Source organism: Hypanus sabinus, chromosome 1 (assembly GCF_030144855.1).
Source record: "Hypanus sabinus isolate sHypSab1 chromosome 1, sHypSab1.hap1, whole genome shotgun sequence".
NCBI classification, from domain to species: Eukaryota; Metazoa; Chordata; class Chondrichthyes; order Myliobatiformes; family Dasyatidae; genus Hypanus; species Hypanus sabinus.
Window position 1 is genome coordinate 31,664,139 of NC_082706.1, and position 14,447 is coordinate 31,678,585.

At 42.7% G+C, this 14,447-nt stretch overlaps 1 protein-coding gene across 1 annotated transcript in view; it reads left to right on the forward strand.

Moving 5' to 3' along the window:
- Positions 1-14,447, forward strand: part of LOC132397814 (zinc finger matrin-type protein 4-like) — a 192,671-nt gene that overhangs the window by 99,655 nt on the left and 78,569 nt on the right. The window lies entirely within an intron of this gene.

A 14,447-nucleotide genomic window follows, 5' to 3' on the forward strand; every position in this document is an offset into this window, starting at 1 on the left:
TTAAGAGGGAGTTAGATAGGGCCCTTGGGGCTAAAGGGATCAGGGGGTATGAAGAGAAAGCAGGTACAGGGTTCTGAGTTGGATGATCAGCCATGATCATACTGAATGGCGGTGCATGTTCGAAAGGCCAAATGACCTACTCCTGCACCTATTTTCTATGTTTCTATGTTTTTCTTCCTCCATCTACCTTTTGGGGTAAAAGCTGCTCCTTCACTTTTCCCTCAGCTTATGGACACCATGTGGAAATGGACCAAATAATGGCTTTTGATCAGGTAGTTCAACACTCTCTTGATGCATTTCAACCCACAGTTGACCATCATCGGATGCATAAAAATACAGGGGGGGATGCTGAATTCCCAGACAGTTCTGAAAAAGCTGTCATGCATGCAGACAGATCACTGACTGCAGCAGAAAGGAACTATGGACAAATTGAGAAGGAGCCCTTGGAAATCATCTTTGCTGTGAAGAAATACCAGAAGATGCTTTATGGCAAAAGCTTCACTCTCTTTACTGATCACAAATAAGAAAGACATCCTGGTGTATACAGCTAGCCATTTACAGAGGTGGGCAATGATGCCAATGATATTGAAATCAAGTACACATCAACCAGGGACTTGATCAAGCAGATGCCCTCTCCAGACTTATGGATCAGCAGGTTACTGAAAAATGAAATCTTAGTCGTGCCCGTGATTTCAATTGATTGCCAAGTCCATCAGGTTGTATCTGGTGGGCTGCTGAAGGTCCTTCAGTCACAGTCAACAAGATCAGAACAGAAACAGCTGCAGATCCGCTCATTCAACATATCTCCAGATACCTCAAAGGTGGGTGATCAGTCAAGGTTGGGGAAGATGTTATACCCTTCTGCTGATGTTATACATCACTCTCAACTGTGGACTCCTGTCTAAAAGTTTGGAGAGAGAATAGTGATTCCACAAACACTGTGACCAAAAGTTCTGGGATAATTCCACTGTGGTCATCCAGGCATCAATCGAGTAAAAGCCCTGGCAAGAAACTTTGCATACTGGCTGGGCATTGATGAAGATATCACTTCTGTATGCAGGCAGTGTACTCAGTGGCAGCAAATGATCCAAGTAGAGCCAATCCACAGCCATGGCCTCAGGCTACCACTTAAACCATTTAACTTGCACCGGATCCAGGCTTTAAGGGGATGTCTCCACCTGAAGCACTTTTGGGAAGAAAAGTGTACAGTATTACACGCACAGAATGCTGGAGGACTGATGAAGGGTCTCGACCCGAAACGTCAACTCTTTCCCATACATGCTGCCTGGCCTGCTGAGTTCCTCCAGCATTTTGTGTGCATAGCTTTGGATTTCCAGCATCTGCAGATTTTCTCCTCTTTGTGTACAGGGTAGGATGCAATGCTGCCAAAATCTGAGACTGCAAGTGGTCAGGTGCACAAAGGCAGCCTTGGGCAATGGGTGAAGTCATTCAAACCCAGAGCGGCAGTGTGGGTCAGACAGTATTGCAATGGGCAACACTGCTGGGTACTAAGTCAGGTTGTCAAATGAATGGGGAAATGTTCTACAAAGTTATCGTAGGTGAACATTGCTGACATCGCCACATGCTCCTGAAGGCATAACAAGTTTGTCGCACAGATCATCAAACACAGAAATGCACCTTCACCTCCTCCTAGAAGGGTTAAATTTACCCTGAGTGAACCAACCACCAGTTCCAGCACACCTGCAAGCAACATCGCGTCAGGAAAGTGACAGCCTGTAACCAGTAAAGAAGGACTGATCGCCAACGTAAACTGGCTGTCCCTATGCAAATCAACTTGAGGCTCAAGTCCTGCAGGTGATCATCTTCAAGAGGGAGGTGATATGGCAGACTGAAATAACCAATGCTTATTGGTCAACTGTCAACCAATCCCAGGGTGATTTTCACTTATTGGTAGTGGTTCTATTAACGTCTCAAATGTTCTTGAATAAACAATTTAAATAGCTATGTTTTGGGATGTACTGCAGACCTTTGAGATTTTTGTAGTTGTGTGGTTTTACAGGATAGAGGTTTATTTCTAGCTCTGGCTTTGTTCTTTCTCCTGGTTTCAGGTCTCATCAGTAGTTATGGGTGAGCGGACACAACATATAAGACAAGCTTCAATTATAATATTAAATTCAAAGGTCTGACATATGTACACAAGTTTGTTCCTACAAGCAGAAGAACTAGTTTCTAACCTCTCTCCATTTTGTTCTTTCTATCAACCTTAAAGGCATTCATTACAATACTTGGAGGTATGGTTAACATAGCAAGTGTTTTATTTTGTATTTTTGGACTTAACAGGAAAAATTCACTTCCATACATCTGTAAAGATGGAGCCCATTTGTTACCCGGTAGCCTGTAAAGAATAAACTGACCTTGCTTTCTGCTTGAAGCGATGAACTCTCTGATCCTGTGTCAACCAAGGTTCAGAGGTTGATTTTGCTGGGAATCCATGGGCAAAGCACAGGCAGCAAATGGCTGATGGACCTTTGCCAGTGACCAGAAGAAAGTCACTTCCATCCTACTGTTACTGACAAATCCCAGCAAATTCCAACTCAGGCTTTTAAATCAGTCTTGTAGATTGATGATCTATTTTAAACATAGGTTTGAAATTTAATTTCTAGCAGAATTTACCACTAGCTGCCTTTACTGCGCCACTCTGCTCCTTCAGTGGAAATGCACCTTTTCGCCCATTCTCAGTGGGAGCAGGAACTAGCCCTGTAGCACAAGCCCGTAAGTCCCTGCTCCTTGTGAGTTGGTCTGGTACCTAATTGAGATTGAAATTTTAGCCGGTAATTTGCCACGAGCGTAAGTGTCATTTTCAAATAGGTCTTGGCATGCAGCCAGCTGGACGCAGCTGTGTGAAACAGCAGAGTGTACCTCCAGCCAGCAGCATGCTTCTGAAGCAACGGGTCGGAAACCAAGGCGAGCCAAGCAACCGTACCGGATGTGCCTTCCGAAAAGGGAAGGCCTCGCCACCCCATCATCTCCAGCAGCATTTAGGCAGAGTAATAATTCAGCCTGGACAAAATGAGCCAAAGAACCTGTTCTTGTGCTGTAGTACTCTATGACCCGAAGACTCTATCCTTAATAGTTAAAGTCAGAATTGAGTTATTGTCATACACACGTTTAGATATATGCCCAGGTGCAATGAAAAACTTTCTTACAGCGACATCACATACACAACATTCAGAAGAAAAACACTGGCTACACATAACTTACACAAAAGTATAAAAGAAAGAACACAATTAAAATTTAAAAAGAGTCAATGTCATGCAAAATGCCCATGGTGTTACTATACCAAGGTATCGATTAGGGTTCTGCAGGGCGGTCCAAGAGCCAAATGGTTGCTGTTCTTGATCTTCAGGCTTCTGTACCTCCTACCCTATGGTACCTGTGAGAAGGTGATAAGGACAGGATGCTGGGGATACCTGATGCTTGACGGCTATTTGATGGTGCATGCCGCACAGTTCCTAGGCTTTCATGTTGTTGAGCTCATCTGTGAACGGAAATGGATCTGGTGCATTTTGCAGTCAGGCGTTAGCGTCATTGATGTGAGGATATTTCCTTCCTGTTCCTGGATCTTGGAAAGGAAGGGAACTCTGCTGAGGGCATGAAGACCTCATGGATTGACACGGTAGCAGAGCCAGCACACTGCAGTCGAACAGCGCCAGACACCTAGGTTCAGTCCTGTTCTCGGGTGTACTCCATGTGGAATTTGCACCTTCTCCCTCATGTTTCCTCCCACGTCCCAAAAACGTGCAGGTTGGTAAGATATTTGTCTTATGTAATTGCCAAATGTAGTTTATTAAGGCATGTCATAGAATCTTGGGGGAGTTATTGGAAGGTGGGGAGAATTAGAAAATGGAATTAATTGTACAGGCTGGTGATCAATGTGGACTGAGTGGGTCTGTTTCTGCACTGCACCATTCCTCGTGTTCTCCATCCCATTAAAACTCTAGTGGGCCCAGCAACAAGGCCATAGTCCTTCAGCAGAGCTGGCACTACTCCTTTGCACCAAGCCCAGGAGGCTGATACCTGATCCTAAGCAGATATACAGTTGAAATTGGTCCCCTCTCTGCAAGGCCACCTTGCCAATCCTTTAGCATGTGTCTGTGTTTTATGAGTCTAAGTTGCTAGCTCGATACTCAGCTCAGCACGGATGGAAAGCACGTAAGGCCAGATTCAAAACTGGGACCACTGGCCTCAAAATCCAGTGTGACTACCACTACACCACCAGTTGACTATAGAGATGCAGTGGATGACAATATTAATCACTCATTCAGTGAGGACAGGACTCAAAGTCTGCCAAAAATATGCACAAAAATATCCAATTGATAAAACACGTTTGAGTAAAATATTTAGTAGCTGAGATTGTTTATACGCTGAACTCTGAGCGGCTGTCTCAGTCCTAGTTTAGTGTCTTTTATTGCTGAAGCTCCAAATTTGATTTTTTTAATAAAAGTAAGTACTGTATTCTCCTCAGTGTTGTTATCAGTATAAATATGCAAGCCAGTATACCTCATTCAAAAGGGTTTTGTTTCTTCCTTTTGAAAACCTTTGTGTACACTTATGTCATGCTAATTAATTTGCCTGAAAAATTCAGCTGTTGAACTCTTGTAAGGGGTATAGCTGAAGTGAATGGTTACAGTCTTCGATGGTTCAATTTAATATCAGAGAAATGTATACAGTATACCTGAAATCCTTACTCTTCGCTGACATCCACCAAACAGAGAGGGAAAAAACCCAAAGGATTAATGATAGAAAATGTTAGAACCCCAAAGCCCCCCCAATGAACAAGCAGCAGCAAAAACCTCAACTATCCCTCCCAAATTACCCCAATGAAAGCATCACCCCCACCACCCACAACCCACCATGCAATGGCAAATCCCCCAGAGAACATGATTTAGAATCCATCAGAAATGACTTTCCATCCCACCACTTCGACCTCTCAACAGGACCCCTCTGTCACTAACGAGGGACAGAGAGATGTTGCTCCTTCCACAGTGAGAGGGCGAGAGCAGCAGCTCAGTGTTTCGATGTTACTATCTGCAGCGTCGCTTATTCGCGTTTCCTCGACTAGAGAATCAGCAAACCCTCTCTCAGCGTCGATCGAGTGCAGAGTGGTCTTTTTCCAAGTGTTGGGGAGTTTAAAGCTAGAGGGTATAGGTTTAAAGTGAGAAGGGAAAGATTTAAAAGGAAAGCAAAAGGACAACTTTTTCACACAAAGGGTGAGGGGGTACGTGCAATGAGCTGTCAGAGGAAGACTTTTAGACAGGTACATGATTGGAACGGTTTTGAGGACATGGCGAGCAAAGGTGACTAGCTCAGGAAGGTGCCTTTGTTGGCATGGACAAATTGTGCAGTGTGATGGATCAAGTACTGCTTGGAACTACACATTTACGATGGATAGTCATTTACCTTGTTTTACTGAATATAGGATGCATATGATCTACATTAGCTACTCTAGCAAGTTACAGACACCGGCAACAATTGACATGAGATGGTTTGGCACAATGGACAAGGGGATCACATCAGCTAGAGACACTGTCTGACCAAAGTTCCACATAGTATCCTGTGAGCCCACATTTAATTGCCCATCTCTTGCTGTCCTTGAGAATGTGTGGTGAATAGATTTCTTCAACTGCTGCAGACCTTGAGATGTGGGTACACCTACATGAAATGCTAGGGCGAGAATTCCAGTATTTTCACTTAGTGACGGTAAATGAACAGCAATATATTTCCAAGGTAGGTTGGTGTGCAAATGACAACTTCCACATAGGAATTGTTCCCAGATCAGGCATCTGTTGTTGGAAAGTAACAGGGGTAACAGGTTGAATTTATGAGTTTTGATGAAAGGTCATCAACCTGAAACTTCACCACTAATGCTGCCTGACCTGATGGGTATCTGATAAACACAAGAAATTCTGCACATGTTGGAAATTTTGAGCAACACACACAAGATGCTGGAGGAACTCAGCAGGTCAGGCAGCATCTATGGAGGGAATAAACGGTTGACATTTTGCGCCAAATCCTGATGGAGAGTCTTAATCTGAGACATCAACTGTTTATTCCCCTCTGTAGATGTTGTGCCTGACTTCTGAGTTGCTGTTGGGTATTTCAAATGTTTTCAAATTTTCAGATGACATGGTAGTGTTGTGGATAGAGTAGTAGGCTGTTATAATTTACAGTGGGACATTCACAGGATACAGAGCTGGACTGAGAAGTGACTGCTAGATTTTAATCTAGAAAAGTGTGAAGCGATACACTAGTCGGGAATTGAGTTCCAGACCCGCAAAGTAACGATGTAGCTTGGAGCATTGTGTTTAGTTCTGGTCACCTCGTTATAAGGAGGATGTGGAAGCTTTAGGGAGCGTGCAGATGAGATTACTAGGATGCTGCCTAACTAGAGACGGCGTCTTATGAGAAAAGGTTGAGCAAGCTATAGCTTCTGTCTTTGGTGCACTGGAGGACTAGGGGTGTATAAAATGATAAGAGGCATAGATAGAGTGATGACCAGCAGCTTTTTTCCAGGGCAGCAGAGGCTAATACAGGAGCAATGTGCTCTTTAAGGTATACACACACACATCTTTTGCTTCTAGCACACAAACGAATTAAAACTGCACACAATAGATTGTCAACATCTACCTTGTTGGCATGATCATGCACAATCATATTTTCTTTTCCGGTTTCTGATGCAGATGGAGTTAACAACATGGAGTTTGCAATGATTTGTCTGCAAGTTTTAGAACTGACTTATTTATACTGTTTTTATTGAAGAAATTATTGATTCATTGTGTCAAATTCCAAAGCAGCAAAGAGCATGAAGTACAAAAGAACTGTTAGTTCATTTAAAGCAGAAAAGCTTAATGAAACAGTAGAAACTGCTACACCGAAAGCTCGTGAGGTCAGGAATGTGCAGCTATTAGAAATATTTATATACAATACAAAACTGGTGTTACCTGCATGTATTGTCATGACGCAGATGTTACTGTGGAGAATTTGCAAGTGGGAAGGAGTGGAGTGATATTTGGAAACTTGGCTTTTTTAAAGCATAGTTTTGCAAGCAAATCACATATGAGCAATGTGCAAAAGCTTCAGCGAAAATCTCTTTCATTATCCGCTACAGGCCTGCTACATCCTTTGTAAGAGTGCAGATAAATGAGAGCGAAAATGAGCAAACCCAGAGGAGATCAAAGTTCTTAATAACAGTTGTTTTATTTCTTTTAAACAATGAAGAACAAACTGGATGTGGTAGATTTTTATCCTTAGAATAGCTACAGGTTTAATTCCACTTAAAAATTCAAGGCGCACTTGATGATGTCACTGGGCAAGAAATCGTACAGCATAAGATTTTTGTGCTCATTGCTCATTACAAATTAAAGGGAAAATTGCACAAGAGGATATGCAGTTAAGGTGATTGGAGGAAAATAATGTGGAAGTCAGAAGTAGGTTTTTTTGCAGAGAGAGTGCTAAGTGCATAGACCACACTCAGTGATGAATTAGGGACATTAAGAGACTCTAAAATAGGCAGATACTGTAGATAAAAGAAAAAAAATGAAGGTAATATGTGAGGGAAGGTTCTGTTGTGTGTTTTCTATTATTTATTATCATTTCCATTTTATGGATTTGTCATATCTGCAGTTGTTTGTCTTTTCAGATCAGTGGTGGGTGTTTTTGGTTTTCATTGGCTAAATAGAACATTTTTGTTACAAAAATCTTTAAGTGAATGCATGGACATTTTTGTTAAAAATTGCAACTGAAGGATAACAGTGGTATGTATATTTCATATTCACCACTATAATACTGAAAAGCAAAACAGTGAAGAAGCTTCAAATCGGAAGTAAACACTGAAAACGCTTGTGATAATCAGCTAATTGGCAGCACCTATGAAGAAAAAAAAGAGATAACTGTGTAGATTTTAGCACCACATCTATGGAGAGAGAAAGAGAGATTTTTGCACAACTGAGAAATTTTAGAAACTGAACATTAGATGAAAGAAGGAAGGGAAGGAATGGGAGAACTAAATGAATGTCTGTGATTGGCTGGAGACCAGGAATGTGGTTGACACTGTTGATGATGTAACAGCTAGAGAGAGAGAGATGAGGGCTGGTTAGCTGCAGCTGATTTGTTCAGAGGAGATCTAAAGATGAGGGGACAACCAGAATAGAAAACATGCCTCACGGCTCTAGGTACCCAGGTTCGGTCCTCACCTCCACTGCTGTCTGTGCGGAGTTTGCATGTCCTATATGTGACTGTGTGGGTTTCCCCTGGATACTCTGGTTTCCTCCCACATCTCAGAGACGAGCAGGTTAGAAGGTTAATTGGTTGCTGTAAATTGACCCTGAGTGTGAAAGTAAGAGGTAGAATTCAGAGGGGTTGATGGAAAAATGGGAAGACTATGAATTCAGACCTGCTGTGCCATTCAGTACAATCAAGGCTGATCTTTCATTTCGAGAGGACTATAATATAAAAGCAAGGATGTAAAGCTGAGGCTTTATAAGGCACCATTTTACACCTATGGTGTGTGGCTAAGCACAGCTCAAGCACCATATGCAAGTTTGCTGATGTAGTGGGCTGTATCAAAAGGGGTATTTCAAAACTTACCTAAGTGATGTAATAACTACAACTTCTCACTCAATGTAAGGCCAAGGAGCTGATAGTAAAATTCAGGAGATGGAAACCAGAGGTCAGTGAGCCAGTAATCATTGGAGGATCAGAGGTGGAGAGGCTCAGTTACTTTAGATTCCTGGTGTCACTATCTCAGAGGACCTATCCTGGACCCATCATATACTGTAAATATTATTGTGAAAAAAGCACAACAGTACTTATACTTCCTTAGGAGTCTGTGGAGGTTTGGCATTGAAAACCTTGGCAAACTTCTATAGATGAGTGGTGGAAAGTGTGCTGACTGGCTACATTACAGCCTGGTTTGGGAACACTAATGGCTTTGAGTGGAAAATCCTACAAAAGGTAGTGGACATGGCCCAGAACATCACGGGTAAAACCCTCCTAACTCTACATAAAATGTTGCTGTAGAAAAGCAGCATCCATCATCAAAGATCCTCACCACCCAGGCCATGCTCTTTTCTCACTGCTGCCATCAGGTAGAAGGTACAAGAGCCTCAGGACTCGCACCACCAGGTTCAAGAACATTGGTTGGTAAGTTGATGGAGAAGATCCTGAGATGGAGGATTTATGAACATTTGGAGAGGCATAATATGATTAAGAATAGTCAGCATGGCTTTATCAAAGGCAGGTCATGCCTTATGAGACTGATTGAATTTTTTGAGGATGTAACTAAACACGTTGATAAAGGTAGAATAGTAGATGTAGTGTATATGGATTTCAGCAAGGCAATTGATAAGGTACCCCAAGCAAGGTTTATTGAGAGAATAAAGAGGCATAGGACCCAAGGGGACCTTGCTTTGTGGATCCAGAACTGGCTTGCCCACAGAAGGCAAACAGTAGTTGTAGATGGGTCATATTTTGCATGGAGGTCGGTCGGTGACAAGTAGTCTGTTCTGGGACTCCTTCTCTTCATGATTTTTATAAATGACCTGGATGAGGAAGTGGAGGGATGGGTTAGTAAATTTGCTGATGACACAAAGGTTGGAGGTGTTGTGGATAGTGTGGAGGGCTATCATAGTTTATAGCGGGGCATTGATAGGATGCAAAACTGGGTAGAGAAGTGACAAATGGAATTCAGCCCAGATAAGTGTGAGGTGGTTCATTTTGGTTGGTCAAATATGATGGCAGAATATAGTATTAATGGTAAGACTCTTGGCAGTGTGGAGCATCAGAGAGATCCTGGGGTCCAAGTCTATAAGAAACTCAAAGCTGCTGTGCAGGTTGTGGGGTTAAGAAGGCATATGGTGTTTAGGCCTCCATCAACTGTGAGACTGAGTTCAAGAGCCAAGAGGTAATGTTACAGCTATATAAGACTCTGGTCAGATCCCACTTGGATTACTGTGCTCAGTTCTGGTCACCTCACCACAGGAAGGATGTGGAAACTATAGAAACGGTTCGGAGGAGATTTACAAGGACGTTGCCTGTATTGGCGAGCATGCCTTATGAGAATAGGTTGAATGAATTTGGCCTTTTCTCCTTGGAGCGACGGAGGATGAGAGGTGGTCTGATAGAGGTGTGTAAGATGATAAGGTTATATTGATCGTGTGGATAGCCAGAGGCTTTTTCCCAGGGCTGAAATGGCTAACGTGAGAGGACACAGATTTAAGCTGCTTGGAGGTAGGTACAGAGAGGATGTCAGGGGTACGTTTATTACGCAGAGAGTGGTGAGTGCGTGGAATGGGCTGCTGGTGATAGTGTTGGAGGTGGATATAATAGGGTCTTTTAAGAAACTCCTGGATAGGTACATGGAGCTTAGAAAATTAGAGGGCAATGAGTAACCCTAGGTAATTTCTAAGGAAGTAGGCTCAGCATTGAGGGCCAAAGAGCCTGTATTGTGCTGTAGGTTTTCTATGTTTCTAACAGTTACTACCCCTCAAACATCAGACTCTTGAACACAAGGGGATAGGTACACTCATTTAAGGACTCTGTTATATTGTTATTTATTGTATTACTATTGCTATTTATTTATATCTGCATTTGCAGTTTGTTTACAGTTAACAGTTCCTGATGTTTACAGTTTACAGTTAGCGTTCTATAGATTTGCTAAATATGCCCACAAAAAAGAATCTAGGGTTGTATGTGGTGACATGTACATACTCTAATAATTAATTTTATTTTAAACTTGGAAATTTGAACTTTGGTGAGGCCACACTTGGAATATATGAGCAGTTTTGAGCCCCTTATTTAAGAATTAAATTGTTGACATTTGAGAGGGTTCAGAGGATGTTCACGAGAATGAAAGGCTTATCGTACAAGGAGTAATTGATGGCTCTGGGCCTGTAATCACTGGAATTTAGAAGAATGAAGAGAGGGATCTCATTGAAACCTATTAAGTGTTGAATGGCCTAGAGAGAGTGGATGTGGAGAGGATGTCTTCCATGATAGAGGAGTGTAGACCAGAGGGTACAGCCTCAGAATAGAGGAATGTCCATTTAGAATGGAGATGAGGAGGAATTTCTTTAACCAATTGGTGGTGAACCTGTGGAATTAGTTTCCACAGGAGCTGTGGATGTATTTAAGGCGGAAGTTGATAGGTTCTTGATTAGTCAGGGCATGAAAGGTTACAGTGAGAAGGCTGGAGAATGGGGTTGAGAGGGAAATGGATCAGCCATGATGAAATGGCAAAGCAGACTGGATGGGCGAAATGGCCTATTTCTGCTCCTTTGTCTTATGACCTCACGATCCTTTTTCTCAATACCAAATTCCCAGTTGCAACAAGCTCAAGTTGAAATTTATTGTTACACACGTAAGCACCCAGGGTAGAAATGCCATAGAAATTAGCATTTTACAAGTGCAACACAGGATGTTATAGACATGACAAACATAAATTAACAAATTGGTTTATAACTTGCATGACAAAATAAACAAAATGACACCAGTGCAGAGTTCTCTCTCTCCCTTTGATGGCTTTTGTATCTATAGGTCTGCCTGACTCCTTGTTAAATATACTCAGTACCTGGACCTCCATACCCTCTAGAATAGAGAATTTCACAACTTCAGCACCATCTGATTGAAGAAATTTCTCTTCATCTAAGTCATAAATGTCTCAGATGCTGAGACTGGCCGCTGGTTCTGGACCCTCCTGTCAGGAGAATCCTCCCTACATCATGAACGTCAAACCCTATCAGAATTCGGTACTTCTCAATGAGATCTGCTCCAATTCTTCTAATCTCCAAGAGGAAAGGTGGATCGAGTCTGCCTCATAGATAATGCTACCATCCAGATACAATGTAATGTAGAGCAGTTCTGTGTGCCCAGGAATGAGTCTAAGAAAAAGTAAAAAACACAAGATTGGAACTGCAGGAGACACAGGAGGCTGTGAATACCTTTCACCTCACCAGCCTACATGTCCTGCCCATCATTGTTCAAAGCATGATCCCACCCATATCTACATCTCCCACTGTCTCCACTTTCCCTTCTGTTCCCATCTGCCCAGCCCACCTCCTGCATTTGGCTCCATGCTCCATCTTCCTTTCCTGTCAGATCCCTTCATCTGTAGCCATTTGTCGCCTCAACCTGTCACCACCCAGCATCTGTCACTACTTCCCGTCTTCCTTATCCCTCCTGCCTAACGTCCCCCTCACCTGGAACGAGATATCACCCATCAGCTCCTGCGCCATCCTTTCCCCTCAACTCGTTATACTGGCTCTCTCTCCCCTCTGTCTTTCAGTCAGAGGAAGAGTCTCAACCTGAAACATCCATTGTCCATTTCACTCCGTAGATGCTGCCTGACCTGCTCATTCTCTCTCTCTGTAACTCAATCCCTTGAATTCTGGCAACATCCTGAAAAATCTTTAATGCACTTTTTCCAGCTTAGTCAGTCTTTCCTTTTCATCAGGTGGAAAAGCTGACCATGTGAAGCCGTTGAACTCCGTGTTAGGTCCTGCAGGCTGTAACCTATCTAATCAGACATGAGGTGCTGTTCCTGAGGATTATATTGGGCTTCTCTGAGACAGCGAAAGAGGTCAAAGAGAAAGAGTTCAGAATAGGTGAATTAAAGTGATAGACTTCAGCCATAATATATCTACAAACAACAGTTATGGGTGAGCTTTGCAATGCTGCAGTTTTACTTCTGTGGCCTAGAAGCAAAGTTCATGTGGGAAATACACTCAGTGGGCACATTACTAGGTACTACCTGTAGCCAATAAAGTGCCCACAAGGATGTATGTTCATGGACTTCTGCTGCTATGGCCCATCCACTTCAGGGTTTGATGTTGTGTATTCAGAGATGCTCTTCTGCACACCACTGTTCTAAAGTGCGGTTACTTGATGCCAGCTTCCTATCAGCTTGAACCAGTCTGGCCATTCTCCTCTGAACTTTTTTGTCCATAGAACTACAGCTCACTGGATTATTTTTTTTTTGCACCATTCTCTATAAACTCTAGAGACTGTTGTGTGTGGAAAATCCCAGGAGATCAGCAGTTTCTGAGATACTCAAACCACCCCATCCAGCACCAACAATCACTCCACAGTTAAAGTCACTTAGATCACATTTCTTCCCCATTCCAATGTTTGGCCTAAACAGCAAATGAACCTCTTGACCATGTCTGCATGTTTTTGTGCATTATTGCTGCCACACGATTGGCTAATTAGATATTTACATTAACAAGTAGGTGTACCTAATAAAGTGGCCTCTGAGTGTATGTTGCCAGCGCAGTTTATTGGGTTAGAAAAAACATATTTTCTAAAGACGTCTGAGGGGATTATATTTTTTGGTTATTATTGGATGAAACTGAATGCTTCAATTCCCAATTATTACCTGCTGTTTTCATTGCAGCTTCGCCACATAATTCCTTTCTAATTTTGTCTTGGATCAACAAAGCCATTCTATAATTACAGCCAAACATGAACTGTACAGTAGTACGTTCCTCTGAGAATTCCAGCGGTGGTGGAGGGAGGATCGACTGAAAAGCAGCCTGCTTTGCTCCCTGCACACACAGCCTGCCCTGAACACACCTGGCAATGTTTATGGGTGTGATAATGGGGCAACTCTGTGCTTCTGCAGCAAACTTTGAGGTTACTTTGCACTATAGTGATTGGGCAATAATTAATTTAATGCTGCTCCTTCACCATTGCTGGGTCTAAATCCTGGAACGGTCCATGTAAGAGGAATATGAGCCCACTTGCAACCCTCCCCATGATGACTGACCACCAATCCCACCCACAAGGGCAAGTAGGAAGTAACATCCATATTCTGTAAAGCAAAAAACTTCTCACTGAAAGGATTAAGTCTTTCAGCTCCACTTTGACAGCTCCCAGCACAACACTGGTCAACAGATCTGTGGAGGCCGGGAGTCCTCATTGATGGGTTAATAAGCCACTGTAAATTGTCTTTAGTGTGTGGGTAAGTGGTGAGATCTGGGGGGAGTTCAGGAGAATGTTTGGGGTGAAGGTTTCAGGCTGAATGGGGTTGCTCTGTGAGCACTGGGCCGAATGGATGTCTTTGTTGTCAGGGAGAGTAAATTGAGTCTCTGTAGTTGGCAGTTGGGAAGATACATGGATACATGTTGCTGGAAATTCCCCACTGTTCTGTGTGCTAGATAGCAGAGTCAATGAATGCCCTACATCAAACAGGTTGTGGAAGCCAAATCATTTAATGGTTCCATCCTGGAGACCTGCTCGTAAGCTAATTTCACCATGTCAAAATGGACCATTTTCTACAGTATCGCATCACTCTACGCACACCTGCACTAACCATTTCATTGAATAAAATGATTAGGGCACATTTATGAAATGATTAAACAAAGGAGCTAATTATTGACTTCAGGAGGAGGAAACCAGAGATCCATGAGCCTGTTGTCAGTGGGGGATCAGAG